The sequence below is a fragment of the Trachypithecus francoisi genome, unplaced genomic scaffold (genome assembly GCF_009764315.1).
Source record: "Trachypithecus francoisi isolate TF-2019V2 unplaced genomic scaffold, Tfra_2.0 Lachesis_group0, whole genome shotgun sequence".
NCBI lineage: Eukaryota > Metazoa > Chordata > Mammalia > Primates > Cercopithecidae > Trachypithecus > Trachypithecus francoisi.
Window position 1 is genome coordinate 155533478 of NW_022681453.1, and position 19846 is coordinate 155553323.

General features: G+C 43.6%; 1 protein-coding gene across 9 annotated transcripts in view; it reads left to right on the forward strand.

Annotated features, from left to right (window-relative positions):
* Positions 1-19846, forward strand: part of CEP70 (centrosomal protein 70) — a 112885-nt gene that overhangs the window by 39857 nt on the left and 53182 nt on the right. The gene's annotated exons all lie outside the window — the stretch shown is intronic.

The window sequence follows — 19846 nt, forward strand, 5'->3', positions numbered from 1 at the left end:
AGGCCCACTCCAGACCCTGTTTGCCTGGGAATCACCAGCAGAGGTTGCAGAACAGCAAAGATTGCTGTCTGTTCCTTCCTCTGGAAGCTTTGTTGCAGAGGGGCAACTGCCAGATGCCAGCTGGAGCTCTCCTGTATGAAGTGTCTGTCGGCTCCTACTGGGAGGTGTCTCCCAATCAGGAGACCCGGGGTTCAGTGATCCACTTGAGGAGGTAGTCTGACCCTTAGAGGAGCTTGAATGCCGTGTTGGGAGATCTACTACTCTCTTCAGAGCCGTCAGGCAGGGACGTTTAAGTCTGCTGAAGCTGTGCCCACATCCGCCCCTTCCCCCAGGTGCTCTGTCCCAGGGAGATGGGGGTTTTATCTATAAGCCGCTGACTGGGGCTACTGCCTTTTTTTTCAGAGATGCCCTGCCCACAGAGGAGCACTCTAGAGAGGCAGTCTGGCCACAGCGGCCTTGCTGAGCGGTGGTGGGCTCTGCCTAGTTTGAACTTCCAGGAGGCTTTGTTTATTCTGTGAAGGTAAAACTGCCTACTCAAGCCTCAGCAATGGCAGATGCCCCTCACCCCACCAAGCTCAAGCATCCCAGGTTTACTTCAGACTGCTGTGCTGGCAGCGAGAATTTCAAGCCAGCAGATCTTAGCTTGCTGGGCTTCATGGAGATGGGACCCACCTACCCACACCACTTGGGTCCCTGGCTTCAGTCCCCTTTCCAGGGGAGTGAACGGTTCTGTCTCACTGGAATTCCAGGTGCCACTGGGGTATGAAAAAAAAAAACTCCTGCAGCTAGCTCGGTGTCTGTCCAAATGGCCACCCAGTTTTGATTGAAACCCAGGGTCCTAGTGGTGTAGGCACTGGAGGGAATCTCCTGGTCTTTGGGTTGTGAAGACTGGGAGAAGCGCAGTATCTGGGCTGGAGTGCACTGTTCCTCACTGCATAGTCCCTCCTGACTTCCCTTGGCTAGTAGAGCGAGTTCTCTGACCCCTTGTGTTTCCCAGGTGAGGCGACACCCCACCCTGCTTCAGTTCGCCCTCCGTGGGCTGCACCCACTGTCCAACCAGTCCCAATGAGATGAATTTGGTATCTCAGTTTGGAAACACAGAAATCAACCGCCGTCTATGTCGATCTCACTGGGAGCTGCAGACCGGAGCTGTTCCTTTTCAGCCATCTTGGCAGCAATCCTCACATTTAAGTTTTTAAGAAACTGTCAGACTTTTTCAAAGTAGCTCTATCATTTTACATTCTGACCAGTGTATGAGATTTCTAGTTTCTTTTTGTCCTCATCAACCCTTGGTATTTGTCACCTTAATTTTGATGAATATTTTCACTGGGTATAAAATTATAAGTTGGTAGTTACTTTCTTTCAGCATTTGAAATATTTCATTATCTCTTAGATTCCATTGTTTCTGCTGAGAATTGAATTGTCAATCTATTTGCTGCTCCTTTGAAGGCAATTTATAATATCTCTGACTACCTTTACTATTTTTATCCTTGTTTTTGGTTGATTGTTTTTTGTTTTTGGTACAGAGTCTTGCTCTGTTGTCCAGGCTAGAGTGCAGTGGTGCAATCTTGACTCATTGCACCCTCCACCTCCTGGGATCAAGTGATCCTCTCACCTCAGTCACCTGAGTAGCTGGGATTACAGGTGTGTCCCCAGCTAATTTTTGTATGTTTAGGTAGAGATGGGGTTTCACCATGTTGGCCTGGCTGGTCTTGAACTCCTGGACTCAAGTGATCTGCCCGCCCTGGCCACCCAGAGTGCAAGGATTACAGGCATGAGCCACCATACACAACTTGTTTTTGTTTTAAAGCATTTTTACTTTGTGCCTAGGCAAGTTTTCTTTTGATTTATCTTCCTTTGATTTTGCAGCATTTCTTGAATGTGTGGCTTGATGGCTTTTATGAGTTTGGGTACATTCTTAGCTATTATGTCTTCAAATATTGTTTCTGCCCCATTTTCTCTTTTCAATTTCCCCAGGAGTCCAATTCCATTAGTATTTATCATTGACTACCGTATGTCTTTCATGTTTATTCTTTTTTGTATTTTTGTTACTCAAAGCTCATTTTGGAGTGAAACTTTCCAGCATTTTTTTTTTTATATACTTTAAGTTCTAGGGTACGTGTGCACAATGTGCCGGTTTGTTACATATGTATACGTGTGCCATGTTGGTGTGCTGCACCCATTAACTCATCATTTACATTAGGTACTATCCGCCCCTCCCCCGCCAACAATAGGACCTGGTGTGTGATGTTCCCCTTCCTGTGTCCAAGTGATCTCATTGTTCAATTCCCACCTATGAGTGAGAACATGCAGTATTTGGTTTTCTGTTCTTGTGATAGTTTACTGAGAATGATGGTTTCCAGCTGCATCCATGTCCCTACAAAGGACACGAACTCATCATTTTTTATGGCTGCATAATATTCCATGGTGTATATGTGCCACATTGTCTTAATCCAGTCTGTCACTGATGGACGTTTGGGTTGATTCCAAGTCTTTGCTATTGTGAATAGTGCCGCAATAAACATACGTGTGCATGTGTCTTTATAGCAGCATGACTTCTAATCCTTTGAGTATATCCCCAGTAATGGGATGGCTGGGTCAAATGGTATTTCTAGTTCTAGATCCTTGAGGAATCGCCACACTGTTTTCCACAATGGTTGAACTAGTTTACAGTCCTACCAACAGTGTAAAAGTGTTCCTATTTCTCCACATCCTCTCCAGCACCTGTTGTTTTCTGATTTTTTAATGATTGCCAATCTAACTGGTGTGAGATGGTATCTCATTGTGGTTTTGATTTGCATTTCTCTGATGGCAAGTGATGATGAGCATTTTTTCATGCGTCTGTTGGCTGTATGAATGTCTTCTTTTGAGAAGTGTCTGTTCATATCCTTTGCCCACTTTTTGATGGGGTTGTTTGTTTTTTTCTTGTAAATTTGTTTGAGTTCTTTATAGGTTCTGGATATTAGCCCTTTGTCAGATGAGTAGATTGCAAAAATTTTCTCCTATTCTGTAGGTTGCCTGTTCACTCTGATGGTAGTTTTGCTGTGCAGAGGCTCTTTAGTTTAATTAGATCCCATTTGTCAATTTTGGCTTTGGTTGCCTTTGCTTTTGGTGTTTTAGACATGAAGTCCTTGCCCATGCCTATGTCCTGAATGGTATTACCCAGGTTTTCTTCTAGGGTTTTTATGGTTTTAGGTCTAACATTTAAGTCTCTAATCCATCTTGAATTAATTTTCGTATAAGGAGTAAGGAAAGGATCCAGTTTCAGCTTTCTACTTATGGCTAGCCAATTTTCCCAGCACCACTTATTAAATAGGGAATCCTTTCCCCATTTCTTGTTTCTCTCAGGTTTGTCAAAGATCAGATGGCTTTAGATGTGTGGTATTATTTCTGAGGACTCTGTTCTGTTCCATTGGTCTATATCTCTGTTTTGGTACCAATATCATGCGGTTTTGGTTACTGTAGCCTTGTAGTATAGTTTGAAGTCAAGTAGCATGATGCCTCCAGCTTTGTTCTTTTGGCTTAGGATTGTCTTGGCAATTCGGGGTCTTTTTTGGTTCCATATGAACTTTAAAGCAGTTTTTTCTAATTCTGTGAAGAAAGTCATTGGTAGCTTGATGGGGATGGCATTGAATTTATAAATTACCTTGGGCAGTATGGCCATTTTCACAATATTGATTCTGCCTATCCATGAGCATGGTATGTTCTTCCATTTGTTTGTGTCCTCTTTTATTTCACTGAGCAGTGGTTTGTAGTTCTCCTTGAAGACGTCCTTTACATCCCTTATAAGTTGGATTCCTAGGTATTTTATTCTCTTTGAAGCTATTGTGAATGGGAGTTCATTCATGATTTGGCTCTCTGTTATTGGTGTATAAGAATGCTTGTGATTTTTGCACTTTGATTTTGTATCCTGAGACTTTGCTGAAGTGTCTTATCGGCTTAAGGAGATTTTGGGCTGAGACAATGGGGTTTTCTAAATATACAATCATGTCATCTGCAAACAGGGACAATTTGACTTCTTCTTTTCCTAACTGAATACTCTTGATTTCTTTCTCTTGCCTGATTGCCCTAGCCAGAACTTCCAACACTATGTTGAATAGGAGTGGTGAGAGAGGGCATCCCTGTCTTGTGCCACTTTTCAAAGGAAGTGCTTCCAGTTTTTGCCCATTCAGTATGATATTAGCTGTGGGTTTGTCATAAATAGCTCTTATTATTTTGAGGTGCGTTCCATCAATACCGAATTTATTGAGACTTTTTAGCATGAAGGGCTGTTGAATTTTGTTGAAGGCCTTTTCTGCATCTATTGAGATAATCATGTGGTTTTTGTCTTTGGTTCTGTTTATATGCTGGATTACATTTATTGATTTGCGAATGTTGAACCAGCCTTGCATCCCAGGATAAAGCCCACTTGATCATGATGGATAAGCTTTTTAGATGTGCTGCTGCATTCGATTTGCCAGTATTTTACTGAGGATTTTTACATTGATGTTCATCAGGGATATTGGTCTAAAATTCTCTTTTTTTTGTTGTATCTCTGGGCAGGCTTTGGTATCAGGATGATGTTGGCCTCATAAAATGAGTTAGGGAGGATTCCCTCTTTTTCCATTGATTGGAATAGTTTCAGAAGGAATGGTATCAACTCCTCCTTGTACCTCTGGTAGAATTCGGCTGTGAATCTGTCTGGTCCTGGGCTTTTTTGGTTGGTAGGCTATTAATTATTGCCTCAGTTTCAGAGCCTGCTATTGGTCTATTCAGGGATTCAACTTCTTCTTGGTTTAGTCTTCGGAGAGTGTAAGTGTCCAGGAAATTATCCATTTCTTCTAGGTTTTCTAGTTTATTTGCATAGAGGTGTTTGTAGTATTCTCTGATGGTAGTTTGTATTTCTGTGGGTTGGTGGTGATATCCTGTTTATCATTTTTTATTGCGTCTATTTCATTCTTCTCTCTTTTCTTTTTCATTAGTCTTGCTAGCAGTCTTTCAACTTTGTTGATCTTTTCAAAAAACCAGCTCCTAGATTCATTGATTTTTTTTGGAGGGTTTTTTGTGTCTCTATCTCCTTCAGTTCTGCTTTGATCTTAGTTATTTCTTGCCTTCTGCTAGCTTTTGAGGGTGTTTGCTCTTGCTTCTCTAGTTCTTTTAATTGTGATGTTAGGGTGTCAATTTTAGATCTTTCCTGCTTTCTCTTGTGGGCATTTAGTGCTATAAATTTCCCTCTACACACTACTTTAAAAGTGTCCCAGAGATTCTGGTATGTTGTATCTTTGTTCTCATTGGTTTCAAAGAACATCTTTATTTCTGCCTTCATTTCGTTATGCACCCAGTAGTCATTCAGGAGCAGGTTGTTCAGTTTCCATGTAGTTGAGCGGTTTTGATTGAGTTTCTTAGTCCTGAGTTCTAGTTTGATTGCACTGTGGTCTGAGAGGCAGTTTGTTATAATTTCTGTTCTTTGACATTTGCTGAGGAGTGCTTTACTTCCAACTATGTGGTCAATTTTGGAATAAGTGTGACGTGGTGCTGAGAAGAATGTATATTCTGTTGATTTGGGTTGGAGAGTTCTATAGATGTCTATTAGGTCTGCTTGGTGCAGAGTTGAGTTCAATTCCTGGATATCCTTGTTAACTTTTTGTCTCGTTGATCTGTCTATTGTTGACAGTGGGGTGTTAAAGTCTCCCATTTTTATTGTATGGGAGTCTAAGTCTCTTTGTAAGTCTCTAAGGACTTGCTTTATGAATCTGGGTGCTCCTGTATTGGGTGCATATATATTTAGGAGAGTTAGCTCTTCCTGATGAGTTGATCCCTTTACCATTTTGTAATGGCCTTCTTTGTCTCTTTTGATCTTTGATGGTTTAAAGTCTGTTTTTTCAGAGACTAGGATTGCAACCCCTGCTTTTTTTTGTTTTCCATTTGCTTGGTAGATTTTGCTTTATTTTGAGCCTATGTGTGTCTCTGCATGTGTGATGGGTCTCCTAAATACAGCAAACTGATGGGTCTTGACTCTTTATCCAATTTGCCAATCTGTGTCTTTTAATTGGAGCATTTAGTCCATTTACATTTAAGGTTAATATTGTTTTGTGTGGACTTGATCCTGTCATTATGATATTAGCTGGTTATTTTGCTCGCTAGTTGATGCAATTTCTTCCTAGCATCGATGGACGTTACATTTTGGCATGTTTTTGCAATGGCTGGTACCGGTTGTTCCTTTCCATGTTTAGTGCTTCCTTCAGGATCCCTTGTAGGGCAGGCCTGGTGGTGACAAAATCTCTAAGATTTGCTTGTCTGTAAAGGATTTTATTTCTCCTTCACTTATGAAACTTTGTTTGGCCGGATATGAAATTCTGGGTTGAAAATTCTTCTCTTTAAGAATGTTGAATATTGGCCCCCACTCTCTTCTGGCGTGGAGAGTTTCTGCTGAGAGATCTGCTGTTAGTCTAATGGGTTTCCCTTTGTGTGTAACCCGACCTTTCTGTCTGGCTGCCCTTAACATTTTTTCCTTCGATTCAACTTTGGTGAATCTGACAATTATGTGTCTTGGAGTTGCTCCTCTTGAGGAGTATCTTTGTGGCGTTCTCTGTATTTCCTGAATTTGAATGTTGGCCTGCCTTATTAGGTTGGGGAAGTTCTCCTGGATGATATTCTGAAGAGTGTTTTCCAACTTGGTTCCATTTTCCCTGTCACTTTCAGGCACCCCAATCAGATGTAGATTTGGTCTTTTCACATAATCCCATATTTCTTGGAGGCTTTGTTCATTTCTTTTTACACTTTTTTCTCTACACTTCTCGCTTCATTTCATTCATTTGATCTTCAATTGCTGATACTCTTTCTTCCAGTTGATTGAGTCAGTTACTGAAGCTTGTGCATTTGTTATGTAGTTCTCGTGTTACAGTTTTCATCTCTATCAGTTCTTTTAAGGTTTTCTCTGCATTGATTATTCTAGTTATCCATTCATCCATTCTTTTTTCAAGGTTTTTAGTTTCTTTGCGCTGGTTACGTGGTTCCTCCTTTAGCTCTGGAAGTTTGATCGACTGAAGCCTTCTTCTCTCGACTCGTCAAAGTCATTCTCTGTCCAGCTTTGTTCCATTGTTGGCGATGAGTTGCGTTCCTTTGGAGGGGGAGATGCGCTCTGATTTTTTGAATTTCCAGCTTTTCTGCACTGCTTTTTCCCTATCTTTGTGGTTTTATCCGCCTTTGGTCTTTGATGATGGTGATGTACTGATGGGGTTTTGGTGTGGGTGTCCTTTGTGTTTGTTAGCTTTCCTTCTAACAGTCAGGACCCTCAGCTGTAGGTCTGTTGGAGTTTGCTTGAGGTCCACTCCAGACCCTGTTTGCCTGGGTATCAGCAGTGGAGGCTGCAGAAGATAGAATATTGCTGAACAGCGAGTGTTGCTGTCTGATTCTTGCTCTGGAAGCTTCGTCTCAAGGGTCTACCCTGCCATGTGAGGTGCTGGTCTGCACCTAGTGAGGGATGTCTCCCAGTTAGGCTACTCAGGGGTCAGGGACCCACTTGAGCAGGCAGTCTGTCTGTTCTCAGATCTCAAACTCCATGCTGGGAGATCCACTGCTCTCTTCAAAGTTGTCAGACAGGGGCATTTATCTCTGCAGAGGTTTCTGCTGCTTTTTGTTTAGCTATGCCCTGTCCCCAGAGGAGGAGTCTACAGAGGCAGGCTGTCCTCCTTGAGCTGTGGTGGGCTTCACCCAATTCGAGCTTCCCTGTGGCTTTGTTTACCTACTTAAGCCTCAGCAATGGCATGCGCCCCTCCCCCAGCCTTGCTGCTGCCTTGCAGTTAGATCTCAGACTGCTGTGCTAGCAATGAGGAAGGCTCCGTGGGCGTGGGACCCGCTGGGCCAGATGTGGGATATAATTTGGTGTGCTGTTTGCTAAGACCCTTGGTAAAGCACAGTATTAGGGTGGGAGTTACCCGATTTTCCAGGTGTTGTGTGTCTCAATTTCCTTTGGCTAGGAAAAGGAATCCCCTTCCCCCTTGTGCTTCCCAGGTAAGGTGATGCCTCGCCCTGCTTCAGCTCTCGCTGGTCCACTGCAGACCAGTGCGAACTGTCCGATGCGCCCCAGTGAGATGAACTCGGTACCTCAGTTGAAAATGCAGAAATCACCCGTCTTCTGGGTCGCTCACCCTGGGAGCTGGAGGCTGGAGCTGTTCCTATTCGGCCATCTTGGGCGTGCTCATGTTTATTCTTTATGTTTCTTCCTTTTGTCTTTTGATACTTTATTCTGGATATTTTCTTTTGGTTATTGTGTTTTTTAGTTTTAGAATTTCTAGTGTCTTTGGTTTCTAGCTTTCTGCTGAAATTCTGTTTTGTGTCTCTGAATATATTAAGTTTAGTTATTTTTAAAATCTGTGTCTGATTTTGGGAACAAGATAGAGGTGGTGGCTGCGTAATGTGAATACCCTAGATGTTACTGAATTGTTCACTTTAAAATGGTTAATTTTATGTTATGTGAACTTCACCTCAATTTTTAAAAGTCAGTATGTCTGATAATTTGACTCTGGTTCTCAGTGGATTATTTTTTATAGCCTGTTGTTTTTGTAGATTTCCTTTTATGCTGTTTTTACTCCTGGTGTGCCTGATTGTTTTTTACTGAGCGCTGAGCTTTGTATGGGAACCGCTGTAGAAATAAGTTGAGGTCTGCTATGGTGTTATTTTACCCTAGAGGTAATCATGATTGCTTCTGGTAGACATCTAGGTGTACTAGTAATCTGGGTTCGTCTTAATCCAGCTTTAGAGATTGTGATGATTTGAAATATACCTCAGTCCCAAAGAAAACTGGTATATTTCTAGTTCATCATTATTCCTAGGGTGTAGTATGAAAAGTTTCCTAGGACCTTCCCTTCTGTTAGGCCTTCGTGTCTAATTTTTCTTTCATATCCCTGCCAGGCATAAGTGAAAATATCTCTGGTCACCTTCTTAGCTTCTGACACCTTTTCAGGTGTCTGAAAACACAGTTGTGGGAAATGTGGCTCCAAAAGCTAGACTCACTACTTTGGATTTCCTTTTTCTTTTCTTTTCTTTTCTTTCTTTTTTCTTTTTTTGTTTTCAGACAGTGTCTTGCTCCGTCTCTCAGCCTGGAGTGCAGTGGTGCAATCTCAGCTCACTGCAACCTCCACCTCCCAGGTTCACGCGATTTGCCCACTTCAGCCTCCTAAGTAGCTGAAATTACAGGCGTGCACCAGCATACCCAGTTAATTTTTGTACTTTTAGTGGAAACAGGGTTTCACCATGTTCGCCAGGCTGGTCTCAAACTCCTGACCTCAGGTGATCCACCTGCCTCGGCCTCCCAAAATGCTGGGATTACAGGCATGAGCCACCGCACCTGGCCAGTTTTCATTTTTCTCCAGAATCATGGCCCTGTAATTTTCATTTCCTTGTTAGCACTTTCAAACAGATTTAAAAATTTTTTGATCATGTTTTTGCAGTTTTTCTCAGTAGGAGAATTGGTCTGAATTACCTAGTCTATTATTTACAGAACAGGAATTCTCTTTTACTTCCTTAAGAGCTAGAGTGCAGTGTTGCACTCCTGGGATCCCTCCTGGGATCAAGTGATCCTCTCACCTCAGTCACCTGAGTAGCTGGGATTACAGGTGTGTGCCCAGCTAATTTTTGTATGTTTAGCTGGGCACTAAATTGTCTGTGTCTGATAATTCTAATGTTGGATGTTCTTTGTGGGCTTGATCTGTTATATCTTGTTTCTTTTTTTATTTTATTTTTTAATTTCCATAGGCTTTGGGGGAACAGGTAGTTTTTGGTTACATTTATAATGTCTTTAGTGGTGATTTGTGAGATTTTGGTGCACCTATCACACAAGCAGTATACACTGAACCCAATTTGTAGTCTTTTATTCCTCACCCCCTTTTCACCCTTTCCCCCCTGAATTCCCAAAGTCCATTGTATCTTTTTTGTTTGTTTGTTTGTTTTGCGACAGAGTCTCACTCTGTCACCCAGGCTGGAGTGCAGTGGCATGATCTCAGCTTACTGCAACCTCTGCCTCTCGGGTTCAAGCAATTCTCCTGCCTCAGCCTCCTGAGTACCTGGGACTACAGGCTCCTGCCACCGTGTCCAGCTAATTTTTTTTTTTTTTTTTTGAGACAGAATCTTCCTTTGTTTCCCAGGCTGGAGTGCAGTGGCGCGATCTTGGCTCACTGCAAGCTCCGCCTCCCGGGTTCACGCCATTCTCCTGCCTTAGCCTCCGAGTAGCTGGGACTATAGGCACGCACCACCATGCCCGGCTAATTTTTTGTATTTTTTTTTTTTTAGTAGAGATGGGGTTTCACCGTGTTAGCCACGATGGTCTCGATCTCCTGACCTTGTGATCCGCCCGCCTTGGCCTCCCAAAATGCTGGGATTACAGGTGTGAGCCACCGCGCCCAGCCATTTTTGTATTTTTAGTAGAGATGGAGTTTCGCCATGTTGGCCAGGATTGTCTCGATCTCCTGAGCTCGTGATCCACCCACGTTGGCCTCCCAAAGTGTTGGGATTACAGGTGTGAGCCACCGCGCCCAGCCCGTTGTATAATTCTCATGCCTTTTCATTCTCATAGCTTAGCTCCCACTTATGAGTGAGAACATATGTTCAGTTTTCCATCCCTGAGTTACTTCACTTAGAATAAGTCTACAATCCTGTCCAGATTGCTGCGAATGCCATTCATTCATTCATTTTTATGGCTGAGTAGTATTCCATCGTGTATGTATACCACAGTTTCTTTATCTACTTGTTGATTGATGGGTGTTTGAGCTGGTTCCACATTTTTGCAATTGTGAATTGTGCTTTTGTATAATGTTATACATTATATGAATTGTGTGTTTGTATAATGACTTCTTTTCCTCTGGGTAGATGCCCCGTAGTGAGATTGCTGTATCAAAAGGTAGTTCTACTTTTAGTTCTTTAATGAATCTCCAGACTGTTTTCCATAGTGGTTGTACTAGTTTACATTCCAACCAGTAGTGTAGAAGTTTTCCCTTTTCCCACATCCACACCAACATCGGTTGTTTTTTGATTTTTTGATAATGGCCATTCTTGTGGGAGTGAGGTGGTATCACATTGTGGTTTTGATTTGCATTTCACTCACCATTGGTGATGTTGAGCATGTTTTCATGTGTTTGTTGTCCATTTGTATATCTTCTTTTGAGAATTCTCTATTCATATCCTTAGCTCACTTTTTGATGGGATTAGTTGTTTTTTCTTGCTAATTTGTTTGAGTTTCTTGTAGATTTTGGATATTAGTCCTTTGTTGGATGTATAGATTGTGACCATTTTTTCTCACTCTGTGGGTTGTCTGTTTACTCTGCTGACTTTTCCTTTTCCCGTGCAAAAACTCTTTAGTTTAATTAAGTCCCACCTACTTATCTTTGTGTTTCATTTGCTTTTGGGTCCTTTGTCATGAAATCTTTGCCTAATCCAGTGTCTAGAAGGGTTTTTCCAATACTATTTTCTAGAATTTTTATAGTTCAGGTCTTAGATTTAAGTCATTTAAGTCCTTGATCCATCTTGAGTTGATTTTTTTTTTTGAAATGGAGTCTCAATCTGTCACCCAGACTGGAGTGCAATGGTACAGTCTCGGCTCACTGCAACCTCCACCTACTGGGTAGAAGTGATTCTCCTGCCTCAACCTCCCAAGTAGGTGGGATTACAGGTGCCTGCCACCATGACCAGCTAATTTGTGTATTTTTAGTAGAGACGTGGTTTCACAGTGTTCGCCAGGCTGGTCTTGAACTCTTGACTTCAGATGATCCAACCACCTCCGCCTCGCAAAGTGCTGGGATTACAGGCATGAACCACTGCATGCAGCCTTGAGTTGATTTTTTCATAAGGTCAGAGATGAGGATCCAGTTTCATTCCTCTTCATGTGGCTTGTCAGTTATCCCAGCACCATTTGCTGAATAGGATGTCCTTTGCCTACGTTATGTTTTTGTTTGCTATGTTGAAGATCAGTTGGCTGTAAGTATTTGGCTTTATTTCTGAGTTCTCTGTTCTATTCCATTGGTCTTTGTGCCTATTTTTATACCATGACCATGCTGTTTTGGTGACTATAGCATTATAGTATAGTTTGAAGTCAGATAATGTGATGCTCCAGATTTGTTCTTTTTGCTTAGTCTTGCTTTGGCTATGTGAGCTCTTTTTTGGTTTCATGTGAATTTTAGGATTGTTTTTTCTAATTATGTGAAGAATGATGGTGGTATTTTGATGAGAATTGCATTGTATTTGTAGATTGCTTTTGGCAGTGTGGTAATTTTCACAATATTGATTCTACCCATCCATGAGCATAGGAGGTGTTTCCATTTGTTTGTGTTGTCAATGATCTTTTTTCAGCTGTGTTTTGTAGTTTTCCTTGTAGAGGTCTTTCACCTCCTTGGTTAGGTATGTTCTTAAGTACTTTATTTTATTTTATTTTTGCAGCTATTGTAAAAGGGGTTATTGATTTGATTCTCAGCTTGGTCACTCTTGGTGTAGAGCAGAGAGATACTGATTTGTGTACATTAATTTTGTATCCTGAAACTTTGCTGAATTCATTTATCAGTTCTGGGAGCTTTTTGGAAAAGTCTTTAGAGTTTTCTAGGTGTACAATCATATTGTCAGTGAACAGCAACAGTTCGACTTTCTGTTTACTGATTTGGGTGCCCTTTATTTCTTTCTCATGTCTGATTGCTCTGACTAGAACTTCCAGTAGTATTATTGAATAGAAGTGGTGAGAGTAGGCATCTTTGTCGTGTTCCAGTTCTCAATAGAAGTGGTGAGAGTAAGCATCCTTGTCTTGTTCCAGTTCCCAAAGGGAATGCTTTCATTATACTTTTCCAGTATTATGTTGGCTGTGGGTTTATCATAGATTACTTTTATTACTTTGAGGTATGTCCCTTGTATGCTGATTCTGCTGAGGGGTTTAATCACAAAGGGATGCTGGATGTTTTTTTTCTTCATATGGAGTCTCACTCTGTTGTCCGGGCTAGAGTACAGTGGCATGATCTTGGCTCACTGAAATCCCCGCCTCCCAGTTTCAAGTGATTCTCCTGCCTCAGCCTCATGAGTAGCTGGGATTACAGGCATGCACCACCATGCCTGGCTATTTTTTGTATTTTTAGTAGAGACAGGGTTTCACCATGTTGGCCAGGCTAGTCTTGAACTCCTGACCTCAGGTGATCCGCCCACCTCGGCCTCCCAAAGTTTTGGGATTATAGGTATGAGCTACCATGCCTGGCCTGGATTTTGTCAAATGCTTTTTCTGAGTTTATCAAGATGATCATGTGATTTTTATTTTTAATTCTGTTTATGTGGTGTATCACATTTATTGACTTTTGTATGTTAAACTATCCCTGCATACCTGGTATAAAACCCACTTGATCATGGTGGATTATCTTTTTCATATCCTGTTAAATTCATTTAGCTCATATTTTGTTAACGATTTTTGCATCTTACGTTCATCAGGGATATTGGTCTGTAGTTTTCTTTTTTTGTTATATATTTTCCTAGTTTTGGTATTAGAGTGATACTGGTTTTATAGAATGATTTAGGGAGGATTCCCTCTTTCTCTTGTCTTTTGGAATAGTGTCAATAGGATTGACACTAATTCTTCTTTGAATGTCTGGTAGAATTCAGCTGTGAATCTGTGTGGTCCTGTACTTTTTTTTTTTTTTCTTTTTGAGACGGAGTCTCCCCCTGTCGCCCAGGCTGGAGTGCAGTAGTGTCACCTCAGCTCACTGCAAGCTCCACCTTCAGGGTTCACCCCACTTTCCTGCCTCAGCCTCCCGAGTAGCTGGGACTACAGGCGCCCACCGCCACGCCTGGCTAATTTTTTTGTATTTTTAGTAGAGACGGGGTTTCACCATGTTAGCCAGGATGGTCTCAATCTCCTGACCTTGTGATCCGCCCGCCTTGGCCTCCCAAAGTGCTGGGATTACAGGCATGAGCCACCGAGCCCAGCAGGTATTTTTTTTTTAATTAGTATTTCATTCTCACTTCTTGTTATTGGTCTGTCTAAGGTTTCGAATTCTTCCTGATTTAAACTAGCAGTTGTATCTTTCTAAGAATTTATCCATCTCCTCTAGGTTTTCTAGTTTATGTGCATGCAAGTTTTGATAGTAGCCTTGAATGATCTTTTGTATTTCTGTGGTGTCGGTTGTGATATCTCCCATTTCACTTCTAATTCAGCGTATTTGGATCTTCTCTCTTCTTCTCTTGGTTAATCTTGCTAGTGGTCTATCAATTTTATTTATCTTTTCAAAGAATCAACTTTTTGTTTCATTTATCTTTTGTGTTTTTCTTTCTTTGTTTCAGTTTCATTTAGCTCTGCTCTGATCTTGGTTATTTCCTTTCTTCTGCTGGGTTTGGGTTAGGTTTGTTCTTGCTTCTCTAGTTCCTTGAAGTGTGACCTTAGATTGTCTATTTGTGTTCTTTCAGACTTTTTGGTGTAAGCATTTAAGGCTATGAATTTTCCTCTTGGCACCACCTTTACTGTATCCCAGAGGTTTTGATAGGTTATGTCACTATATCACTCAGTTCAAAGAATTTTTAAATTTCCTTCTTGATTTCATTGTTGACCCAATGATCATTCAGGAGCAGGTTATTTAATTTCCATGTATTTGTATGGCTTTTAAGGTCCTTTTTGGAGTTGATTTTCAGTTTTATTCCACTGTGGTCTGAGAGAGTACTTGATATAATTTCAATTTTCTTAAATTTTTTGAGACTTGTTTTGTGGCCTATCATATGGTCTATCTTGGAGAAAGTTCCATATGCTGATGAATAGAATGTATATTCTACAGTTGTTGGGTAGAATGTTTTGTAAATATCTGTTAAGTTTATTTGTTCCAGGGTATAGTTTAAATCTATTGTTTCATTGTTGATTTTCTGTCTTGATGACCTGTCTAGTGCTGTCAGTGGAGTATAGAAGTCCCCCACTATTATTGTGTTGCTGACTATCTCATTACTTAGGTCTAGTAGTAGTTGTTTCATAAATTTGGGAGCACCAGGGTTAGGTGCATATATATTTAGGATTGTGATATTTTCCTGTTGGACAAGGCTTTCTATCATTATATAATGTCCTTGTTTGTCTTTTTTAACTGCTGTTACTTTAAAGTTTGTTTTGTTTGATATAAGAATAGCTACTCCTACTCACTTTTGGTGTCCATTTGCATGGAATGTCTTTTTTCACCCCTTTACCCAACATTTATGTGAGTCCTTATATGTTAGGTGAGTGTCTTGAAGGCAGCAGATAATTGGTGAATTCTTATCCATTGTGCAATTCTGTATCTTTTAAGTGGAGCATTTAGGCCATTTACATTCAACGTCAGTAGCGAGATGTGAGATACTATTCCATTCATTGTGCTATTTGTTGCCTGTATATTTTGTGTGTTTTTGTTTGTTTGGTTGGTTGGTTTTTGTTTTTGTTTTTGAGATGGAGTTTTGCTCTTGTCGCCCAGGCTGTAGTGCAGTGGCATGATCTCGGCTCACTGCAACCTCTGCCTCCTGGGTGACTTGTTTTTCTAAGACCACCAGAGCGGGCGCAAAGGAACCAGCGACTAGGCAAGGGTAGGAGCAAAACTGCAAGTTTATTTTGGTCACCTAGCTTCAGGGGAAGAAGGTGGGTAAGGAGAGGTCTGTTGGCCTCCGAGAATGAGGCCCACAGAGTTCTCCATGCTGCCCTCGGACGGAGTTCCGGCAGTCCCGACCGCAGTGGGGAAGCTGGGAAGTCCGCGCGTGGCACTGGTCCGGAGCGGCTTTTCTGGGAGTGGGAGGGCGATAGGCGGGGCACGGGCGTGTCCGGGGGCGTTCCGCAGGTGCGACCAGGTAAATCTTGGTCTCTTCAGATTGACGTCACCTGGCGCATGCCCAGTTGGTCTGCACCTTCCCGGGTGTCGGCTGCATTTTCGCGCGCGCGGGAAAAGTTGGGGGAGATGAAGAACCCGGAAGTGCGCCATCTTGCCTCCGTTCGTCCAAACAGTCCAACCTTTTATTGGTAATAGTGATAAAGGGGCGCCGTGGTCTGTCTGGCTACTTCCTGCTGTTAAGGGGCGTCGTTAAGGTCGGGGCCCATGGTTGGCATTTGGACGTACGGATGAAGAATAAAATAAGGCACAGTATTAGTATAGGAACGAGGTATGGAAGCATTTGTCGGAATATGGGCAAAACCCAGAAGGAAGGTCCCGGCAAGGTTGGGGTGTTAAGGTTTTGTATCTCAGTTTTTTATTTTATTGAGGGTTTGAATGTTAGTGTCTACTAGGCCTGACTTGCTAACATAATAGCAGCACTCTTCTCCAAGGAAGAGACAAGTGCCTCCTTTTTCAGCTGTAAGCAAGTCTAGGGCTCGCCTGTTTTGGGCAGCTACTTAGGCTATTGAGGTAGTTCGGCGCTGCAGGGAGGCCAGGCTTTCAGCTGATTCCAATAACTAGAGGGAGGAAAACAGCCCGTTTTTTTTTTTTTTTTTTTTTACGGGGGTGGCGTAGTGGCATGGAAAGTTGCTGGAAAAGCTCTGCTACTTCTGCCTGGCTGTATAAAGTTAGACTGGGGACCAAGGACACGGAGACATAGAGGGATCAGTTAATGGCTGTATGGTTAAGAGTTTTAGAGAGAGATCAGTTGCACGAGAAATAGCCTTCAATGGGGGCTGTTTGGCCTCCATTGGGTGCCTGAGTATGATTACCTCAGGATGAATTTGGAGTTGAATAACGGAAAGGAAGGATTGGGCAGTTTGGACGAGAAATAGCCTTCAATGGGGGCTGTGTGGCCTCCATTGGGTGCCTGAGCATGATTACCTCAGGATGAATTGGAGTTGAATAACGGAAAGGAAGGATTGGGCAGTTTGGATTTCTGGTATAGTGGCGCCTGGAGTGTAGTGAGTTGTGGGATGTTTGACCAGTTGTGTTGAAGGCCATGGGCAGGGGGCTGCCACTAGGTGGGGGCCTTCTAAAGCCTCACAGAGGAAGCAGTGGGAGAGATTGGTTATATTCACAGTGTAGGTTAAGTCTAGCCTTTGGCAGATAAGTGCGAGCCATGAGAAAGGGGTCTCTATTGTGTGGAGAGAAGTTTGATAGCCTTAAGGAGGGCAACTGGCAGAGCTATGTACTACTGAGTGTGTTCGGCTGTCTTGTGGCCAAGTTTCAGTGATGAGAAAAATTTCCATACAGTAGGCGGACTAGCAAAGGTCTGAGTGTATGAGTGAAACAGCAATATAAGTATAAAATGAGACTTCATTTTCCGTGTAGTCACGGAGTGTCCCTTGCCACTGGAGATGTTCAATGAAGGTTAGGAGATGGGAGAACCACTGCTCTGGACTATTGTCTGGAGGTAGATATGGGTCTGGGGTTATGTATTGAAAGTCTGATAGGTTTATGTAGAAGATGGTGAGAAAGCGAGCTAAGCGCCAGGGGTCAGGGAGCATGAACTAGTTAAGAAAGTTTTGTAAGTTTGAGGCGAGTGGGGGAAAGTTGAACTGATGTCCACTGATTGTTCCGGTGGGGGCCCTCTTTAGCTGGGAATGAGGAATGAGTGTGCAGAGTAGTTGTTGGCCAGGCAGCAACTGAGGAGTGGTTTTTCGTGGGGTGGATGGCTTTCCGCTTACTCCTACTATAGAGATATTGGATGGAAGGCTAGGTCCAGAGAAGGACGGCAAAACAGAATAGGTAGCCTCGCTGTTGATTAAAAAATTAATTGTCTTACCCGCTACCAGGAGAGTTACCTGCGGCTCTGCGAGGGTGATGGGGGTCCCCGAGTCTTGGCACCTTCAGTTGTCATTGTCGTCCAGATGTAGGAGCTGGAAGGAGCTCCCAGGATCCTGGGAAAGGGGGTCACGTGGAGACGCAGCACCTGTTCTCAGGGTGGGGCAATCAGACTTCCAGTGTCCTCCCTGCTGGCAAGCAGGGCAGGGGGTTGCTGGTGGACGAGGCTTAGGACATTCATTGGCCCAATGTCCTGACGCCTTGCACTTATAGCAAGGCTGCGTTGGGGCTCGGGGACCTTGCGGACACCTATTGGCATAGTGTCCCGCCTTGCCGCACTTATAGCAGGCTCCTTTCGTAGCCTTGGAGTCTGCGGAGTGTGTACTCTCTGGTCTGGGGTTACGACTGGGCTGTAAAGCCGCTGCTAGGAGTTGGGCTTCTGTTTGAGGCGTGCCTGTCGCACTGCCTCAGCCGTCTCCTCTCTGGAGTTATAGACCTTAAAGCTAATTTAACCAGATCTTGTATTGGTGCCTGAGGACCATCCTCTACCTTTTGAAGTTTCTTACGAATGTCAGGAGCTGATTGAGAAATGAAATAAGACGCCAAAATGGTGGCCCCTGTGGGGGAGGCCGGATCTAACCGGGTATATTGGGTTAGAACCTCAGTCAGCCTTTAAGAATGCGGCTGGATTTTCTTCTGGATTTTGTATAATTTCTTTTGATTTGTTAAAATTCACAGTTTTGTTTGAGGCTGTTTGCATACCAGCCAACAAACACTGAACCATTATGTCTCGCCTACGGCGCCCAGGCTGGTTTGCTTGGTAGTTCCAGTCTGGGTCTGCCGAGGGGACTGCTTGCTCCCCTAGTGGGATGGTGGCATCAGTTAAATGTAGTTGGTTGGCGTGCTGCCTGGCGGCCGCTACGATGCGCTCTTGCTCCTCAGGGTTAGGGTGGAGGTTAGGATAACCTGGAGGTCATGCCAAGTTAAGTCATAAGCCTGACAAAGATATCTAAATTCCTTTATGTAAACGGTGGGATTAGCTGAGAAATCCCCTAAACGCTTTTCAATTTTGGAAAGATCGGCCAATGAAAAAGGGACATGTACTCTGACTACCCCCTCCGCCCCAGCCACTCTCGCAAAGGTGCTAACACTGTAGGAGGGTGTGGGGCAGGAGTGGAGGCATCAGCAGGGCACTTAGAGCGGGTGTGTGCAGAGACAGGAGACTCAAGACAGCCAGTTGGGGGCCCCGAAGGAAGCACGGGACTGAGTGGATTACTAGTAGGTAAGGAAGAGGAAGGAGGAGTCCGGGCGGAGGGAGGAGAAGTATAGGGCGGAAGTGAGGGAAACCCTAGATCCTCCGGCTGAACAGAAAGGAATGAAGACTCCTCTTTTTTGGGTTCCTGTGAGCCGGCGTCCTTGGCTAGCATAACTTGGGCCGAAGAGCACCGGCTACACAGGTCGGGACGAGAGCGTAAGGCCCAAAAGCCTTGTATGTACGTAATTTCAGACCACTTGCCTAGCCACTGGCAGAAATTGCTGAGGTCGATCACGCCACAGTGGAAAGGAAAATTAACCGCTTCCTCCTAAGGTCTTGTTCAAGCTGTAAGGTTTTTAAATTGGCTAGGAGGCACCCCAAGGGGGTGCTCTTTGGAAATTTGGACTGGGGGTTTCCCATTTGTTTCCTCTTTACCGACACAATGGACCCAATGGACATGGGAATGGATCCCTGCCTGGCTTCAAAGCGTCCTTTGGAACCAGCAGAGACAGACGAGAGGCTCTTGAAGCCTAAGTGGAGATTACCTTCAGGCGGACGTCTCCGTCCTGAACGGGTCTCCGAGCCACTTGGTGGCTCCAAATGGACCCCGGACCTGCGCAGGATTTCTGGCCGAGGGAGGTAAAGAGGAGACAAGGGCACTTACCCCAGAGAGGCCGTGAGAGTGAGGGAAGCGGGTTTCAGGTCCTGGTCCGTCTGCGGCGTGGAGCGAGGAGGAGGAGGAGGCTCCCCAGACCCTGGGGGCCCCGAGGAGGGGTCTCCTCCCGGGTTCGGCACCAACTGACTTGTTTTTCTAAGACCACCAGAGCGGGCGCAAAGGAACCAGCGACTAGGCAAGGGTAGGAGCAAAACTGCAAGTTTATTTTGGTCACCTAGCTTCAGGGGAAGAAGGTGGGTAAGGAGAGGTCTGTTGGCC